Here is a 6,658-nt window from a genome sequence, read left to right on the forward strand (position 1 = left end):
TGCACAGAGGGTAATTTAGGAGGGTCCCTCCTGTGTTGAAGGTGGTTGGATACCAGTCAGACCCTGACTCTCTTCTCCATGCTCCCAATGCAGGGTTGGTGCTCATAGACCCTACCCCTTTTACCTGCTCATCCCTGGGCTTGGGTTTTCAAAGGGTTCATGGGAATTTGGCTTGCCAGAGCCAGTGATTCCTATGGAAAGTGGTGCTCAATGGGTGCACAAGACCTTTAGGCACCACCGAGGGTCTGACATCTCAGCCGTTTATTTATAGAAAAGCTGTATTGACAGCTGAGCATTGGTGTGACACACATTCACGTTTAGTAACTTCACCATTTCTCATCGCAACCATCACCCAGACCGTGTAGCTCTCCGTGGGCCTTTCCCTCGGCTGCCACCCACCCAGTACAGGTCCCGGCCCTGTGCTCTTTGTGCAGGAGCCACAGATCTTATAGCAGGAGTGATGGGTCCCTGTGTGGTTTGTGTTGGGACAGGGGAGAGGCCAGCAATCTTCCTGTCCTGGGACGGCTGGACAGGCTGTCCGAGTTGTGCATGGGAATAGACAGGATTTTAGCTGTGGGTGGCTGGAGGCAGCACCTGCCACTCACTGAGGGAGCCACAGCATCACAAGGCAAACACACAGGCACATGTCTCAGTCCATGGGTGCATGTTTTGGGAGTGGGGAATTGAGTGGGGAATGAGAGCACTGCTGAAAGCCAATTGTACAGATCTCTGTCTGTGTCCTCTGTTGGCTCCTCACCTCCCAGATCTTCGCACCAGCTACAGCAGGTCAGTGCATCCCTCCTCCAAGCACCGAACCACCAGGTGCAGCTGGCGCCCAGACAGCCCAAGTATCCTGTGTCCCATGGGAGTTCCTGGGCTGTTGCCACAACTGGGGAAGGTTTTTCTCTCTCTCTCTCTCCCTGTTATGAGTGCACCCCCTTTTGCCTGGGGAAGAATGATGGAAACATGGTTTAAATCAAGGACTCAGGATCTCAGGGCAGGTGACTGCTTACCTCCCAGGCATAGCCCTGCACTGCTCCTCCGCTGGGTCTGAGTTGCTCACAGTCCCCCATTCCTCCTCCATTCTCAGCCTTGAATCCCTTCCAGCCACGTCTAAGCTATCTGTAGGGTCCCAGGGCTGGGACTGCTGTACGAGAAGGCAGGGTGGACTAACTAAATAAGATACATCTAGAGAGCACGGCTTTGAAGAGGATTTAGCCGTTCTGGTTTGGGTCTGGGGAGGTGGGGAGTTGCCACAAAATTTGGGGTCAGTTCTGCAACCTGTTGTATGCGAAGGCAGCTTTGTTCCTCCAAAGTGCAGCACTTGCACCCAGGTGTAATTTCCCCTGGTGATTAGTACTGCCACCATGCCAGTTCCCCACACGCCGGCTGGGGCTACTGGCTGTGTATACAAGCGCCAGGTTGGGACACTGTCATGACCACGGATCCTGGTTTTCTCTGTTTACAAATCACAAATTTTGTGATAAAAATGCCATATGTTCCGAATAAAAACTCAAAATCCACATTTTTTACTGAGATTAAAATGAAACACTGGTATATATAGAGAGATATCAGTTGAATACAATGTTTTACTGATATACTTACAATTTTAAAGGAATTTGGAAACCTACCAGTGCCTCAGTCAATATAATAAAATAAATTCTAAATACCTATACATTTTGACGATTGATTTAGGTTTTTTTATCATGGAGCATCAGAGTTCTCCCTGCCCCTTTTGCTCACCAGGACATGGGTCCATTGCAGCATTTCTGCCCCCTGCCACCCCCACCCCTCTTTATGGCGCTGATCAACCCTGATATGCCTGTGCCCTGCCCATGCCATTGCCCCTCACTCCCAAGCCACAGCCCCCCAGCCCTGCCAATGCCCCTCACTTTCCACCCATGGCCCCACTGGTGCTCCTCACTCATGACCAGCAGCACCCTGGCCCCCCAGCCTTTGCAGAGGGGGCTGCCACCTGCCAGAGCGACAGGGCTCATGGTAGGCAGCAGCTACTGCAGCCACAGTGGAGCGCAGACCCCAGCTCCCACTCTCCCATCGGAGGCACGACTGAAGCAGAGCCCACAGGGTGGGGTGTATATGGGCTGCACACTGCAGGCTTGGGCCTCCCCTGCTGTGAGTGCTAGAAATCAGGGAGAACTCCTACCTCTGTGCCCTGACACTGGAGATCAGAATAGACCTGACTACCTTGTGGCCTTGCCTTCCAGGTCTGTGCTCTCAGTCCCCAGTCCTCAGAATTATGAAGGTGGAGCTTGTGCATATTTCCAAGGTGATAAAGTGAAACCTGGAGGTGGCGCAGAAACTTGATCGTGTCTTTGTGAGAAGAAGGAAATATAGGGGAAAACTAAACTTCATTGACCCACCAGATAGTTAATGTGGCTGATCAAAGAGACTGAGTCATAAAATGCATCTTGGGTCAGTGCAGCTGCTAACCTTGGCTGTCTGCTAAGCCACATAAATGCAGACAAGCCTGAACCTCTTCTGCCGCCTCTTTCAGTGCATGCCTGTGCTAGTTGACAGCAATTTCTTTCCCCTACAGCCAAATTGCATCTGCTGGAGCCAGCAGAGAGGGGACACTTCTATCTTCATTACATGCATGCTTCTTCTTTTCTTGACCCTGTGATAGGCTTTTATGGTAGCCTGGTAAAACATAAGGTGAACAAGAATTTCCAGGGAAAAGCGGTGTGTACAGCCATTGTGGGCATCACCAGCCCATGGATATCAGAGATGGAGAAACACCCATTATCTCCCAGTGATTGCTCATGCCCAGGCACTGATATGTCCTGTTGTGTACAAGGCAGGATATGCTTGTGCCCTACAGCAGGAGCCCTAATGTCTGGAGTTTCCACCAATACCCCGGGGAGGCTCCATGTTCTCCATCTGATACAGGAATGTCACCGTGGTTCTCAAAATAAACCATCTCCCACCACTCATGTGTCCTTCTGTTTGAGTAATGTGTGGGGTGTGTCAGGAATGGTTCATGCGTGGCTCTGTCGTTTCTATGGGTAAGGGCAGGCCCACACTCTACCCTGGTCTCCCCATTTAGGGATGAAGAAATGCCTGTAACAGAGCAAATAGCAGTGACCCAGTCTCCTGGGCCAGGGCACCTTGATCCCATTTGTTTGGCAAATTTGAGTGGGGCCAAGGGAGGTGCTGCTGAGCCCTGGACAGGGGTAAAGATGGTCCCTCCCTGAACCTAAGGCAGCTGTATCTCAGTTAGACCCTCACCATCCTCCATCCTCCAAATGCAGCGTTCATGCCCAGGAAGCTTCTGGTCACCATGCTGGGGATGCTGCTGCTGTGGTTGCTCTGGAGGGTGAACAATGAAAAGAGGATGTGATAGATGGAGGGGCTCTTTTCTCAAACACTTCCCCCACAGCCAGCACCACAGCAACGCTGAGCTGGAGGAGAGACCCTGAGAGTGTTATGTCAAAGGCTTGTGGCCAGTACATTCAAACACAGCAGTCGTCTCTACACATCGTCATATGGCAACATTAGTAGTGCACTACGTTTTAGTACTTAGCTGGGGGAAGTACTAAAAGATGGTGCAGTAGCCCCCGGCGCTGTGGCATATGGGCAGCACATGGTTAGATTCACCAGGTACATCGCCATAGCGGTGCGCTATAGCAGGGCAGCATGCCACTACTGCGACACAGCTGGTGATCACGTGTAGACCCACGTGATTGCTAGGCCACCGTAGTGAGCTGAACAATGATGTAACGCATCACTAGATCACCATAGGGCGATGTGTAGATGTGCCCAGTATTTACAGTTCAGCTCCCAAACAGGGACTCAGGCCCCACTGTCACCATCACCCTTCACAAATGCTGATCAGGGTGAGTCCTATGGATCTCAGCCTCTCATCCACACCAGTCCCTACGGCTTCAGGACCTGGGTTTTCTTCAGGCAGGCTGAGGGAATTAAACTCACTGAGTCCATGATAGAGCAATGGGTATTGCTTACTACTGTCCATTAAAACCTATGGAAAGTGTTATCTAAGAGTGCTCTTGTCTCCCACACTCATGTGTTACCGCTTCACCATTTCTTGCTGCTCCCCCAGGTCTGTACATCATCCTCCAGCCACTCCCTTCAGATCTCATGCACTCAGTGCAGGTCCTGGCCCTGTGCACACTTTGTGCAAGAGCAGCACATCTCAGAGCACCAGCAAGGGTTTCCTGTGTGAAAGTTCAACCTGGAGGCATGGAGAAACTCAATTCTGCATTTGAGAGAGAAAGAAGGAAACAGAAGAGGAAAAAATGAACTGGATCAAGCCACCAGAGAGATGGTGCAGTTGGAGCTGATCCAGGAGATGCCTGCTGATGAAAGGGCATTTGGAAGTTTTAGAGAGACAATGGTTAGATGAGCAAAAATCCACAGAACTTTGTTCCCATTTGCGGGGAAAAATGGAAAAACTTGGACTACATCATGGGGATGGGGCATCCTGGGGGTGCCAGCCTGGGACAGTCTGGGAAGCCGCAGACACAGACAAAGCTGAATTCCTTCTGTCTCTATTATTTCATGCATGTGCCAGTTGACAGCACTCTCTCCACTCCCCACAGCCCAGCTCCCTCCCCTGCTGCCAGCAGAAATGGGATCTTTTGCCCTCACTGCAACCCCAGATGATCTTCCCTTGGCCCTGAAATGAGTTTTGATTCTATTTTGGCAATGACACAGGCCAATGGAAAGTCCCAAGAGCTAATGCTGTGTACAGCCAAAAGGAGTGTCACAGGCTGTCACAAACATGAAATGAAGAAGCACACTTGATCTCCAGTGACTGCCCAGGCACAGGTGAGACTGCTGCATACAATGGCAGGAGTCTAATGGGTGGGATTTCCATAATTTCTCTAGGGAGTCTCCATATCCTCCATGTGCTACAGGAATCTCACCTTGGCACTGAAAATAACCCATCTCCCAACACTGACATGTACCTCCATATGAGTCATGGGGGCAAGGGGATTGGGAACCATGTACATGCCTTATCAGGTCTGATGAGGGATTTGGAAGGTCCTTACCCTGAAGGGACCCCAGGAGTGTCCCCAGCTTGGGAGTGTCAATGAAAAAGGTTTGGGGGACCTAGTACCATGATCCTCCTGCAGAAGCCAGTAATGGTTCCTGGCCTGTGTCATCCTGGTCCCTCCAATGGGGCCTGGGGAAATGCATGTTGCTAAAAAAACAGCAGTGACCAGGTCTCTTGGGCTGCGGGGACCTCAACTCCCCTGTGCTGTGCAGCAGCTGAGTGAGGCAGAAAGAGTTCCTGCTCAGCCCTGGACGTGTGGTACAGAAGGGAGAGTCACTGCCTGCACTGAGGGGGTTGGGATGGGGAGGAAAGGTTAGATCACCATCACACATTGTTCCTCCTCTCGGTGTCCAAGGTGAGTGCTTCCAGCCCATAATGCCGCTATTCCTATTGCTGCTGCTTTGCTGCTGCTTTGAGGGTGTAATGATGAACAGAGGAAAGAGAATAAAAATATTCTCATCCTGAATGGAGGACCCAACTTTCCTAGCCTGTTCCCATCCCAGGCAGCATCACAGCAGTGCTAGGAGCTGGAGGAGAGGCCTTGAGAGCGCCAACTCAAAGTCTAGGGACCAACAGTTTCCAGCATGGCTGATTATAGCTCAGCCCCCAAAACAGATATTCGGGCACACCATCCCCTCACCCTTCACAAGCACTGATCCTCTGATGGCTCATCAGCCCTGCCCGTTTTTCCTGCTTAGCTCATGAGCTTCCATTTTCAAAGGGGCTAAGGGAATTTGGCTTGCCAGAGCCACTGATTCCTGTGGAAAGTGGTGTTCACTGGGTGCTGAAATCTACCTGGCACCACTGAGGGTCTAAAATCTCACCTGTTCTTCACACTGAAAACCTGTGTTCACTGCTGACCACCACCAGGACACATGCTCATGTTTAGCAACTTTGCTATTTCTAATCACATCCCGCCCAGACTCTGCAGCATCCCCCGGCCACACACTTCGGCTGTCTCCCACCCTGTGCAGTTCCCAGCCCTGTGCTCTATGTGCAGGAGCAGTACATCTCTGAGCAGCAGCGAGGGCTTCCTCTGTGGTTTGTGCTGGGACAGGCCATCAATCTTCCTGGCCTGGGTCCCTATGACAAGGACAGGGTGACTGTAACCCCACCCTTGTCACACACACTGTATCTTCCTGGCCTGGGCCCCTATGACAGGGACAGGGTGATTGTAACCCCACCCTTGTCACACACGCTGCCTTGGAGCTCCTGCCCTGCACACATGCTGTGCACCAGGCACAGGGATGCACCGCTCTGCGCTTGGCTCCTGAACCCTGTGCTCTGCTCCTGACACACAGGTATGGCTTCCCCAGGGCCCCATGGCTGTTACAGCTACATCAGGACATCCCAATAGGCAGGATTCAGCTGTCCTGTGTTGGGAGGAGGAAGGTTTTGTCCTGGGTTTGGGATCTGTTCTAGGGACCAGTCATAGGTGAAGGGAACCATGTTCAGGCGGAGAGGAGGCTGCCTGGGGTGTGTGTGGAAAAAGGCAGGATTTTTACTGCGGGTGGCTGGAGGCAGCACCGCTATGTGACAGCGACACCCCCTGCCACTCGCTGAGGGAACCACAGCATCACAAGGCAAACAGTGGGCAGAGGCCACACACAGGCACGTCTCAGT

This window comes from Alligator sinensis, unplaced genomic scaffold (assembly GCF_000455745.1).
Source record: "Alligator sinensis unplaced genomic scaffold, ASM45574v1 scaffold239_1, whole genome shotgun sequence".
Classification (NCBI taxonomy): domain Eukaryota; kingdom Metazoa; phylum Chordata; order Crocodylia; family Alligatoridae; genus Alligator; species Alligator sinensis.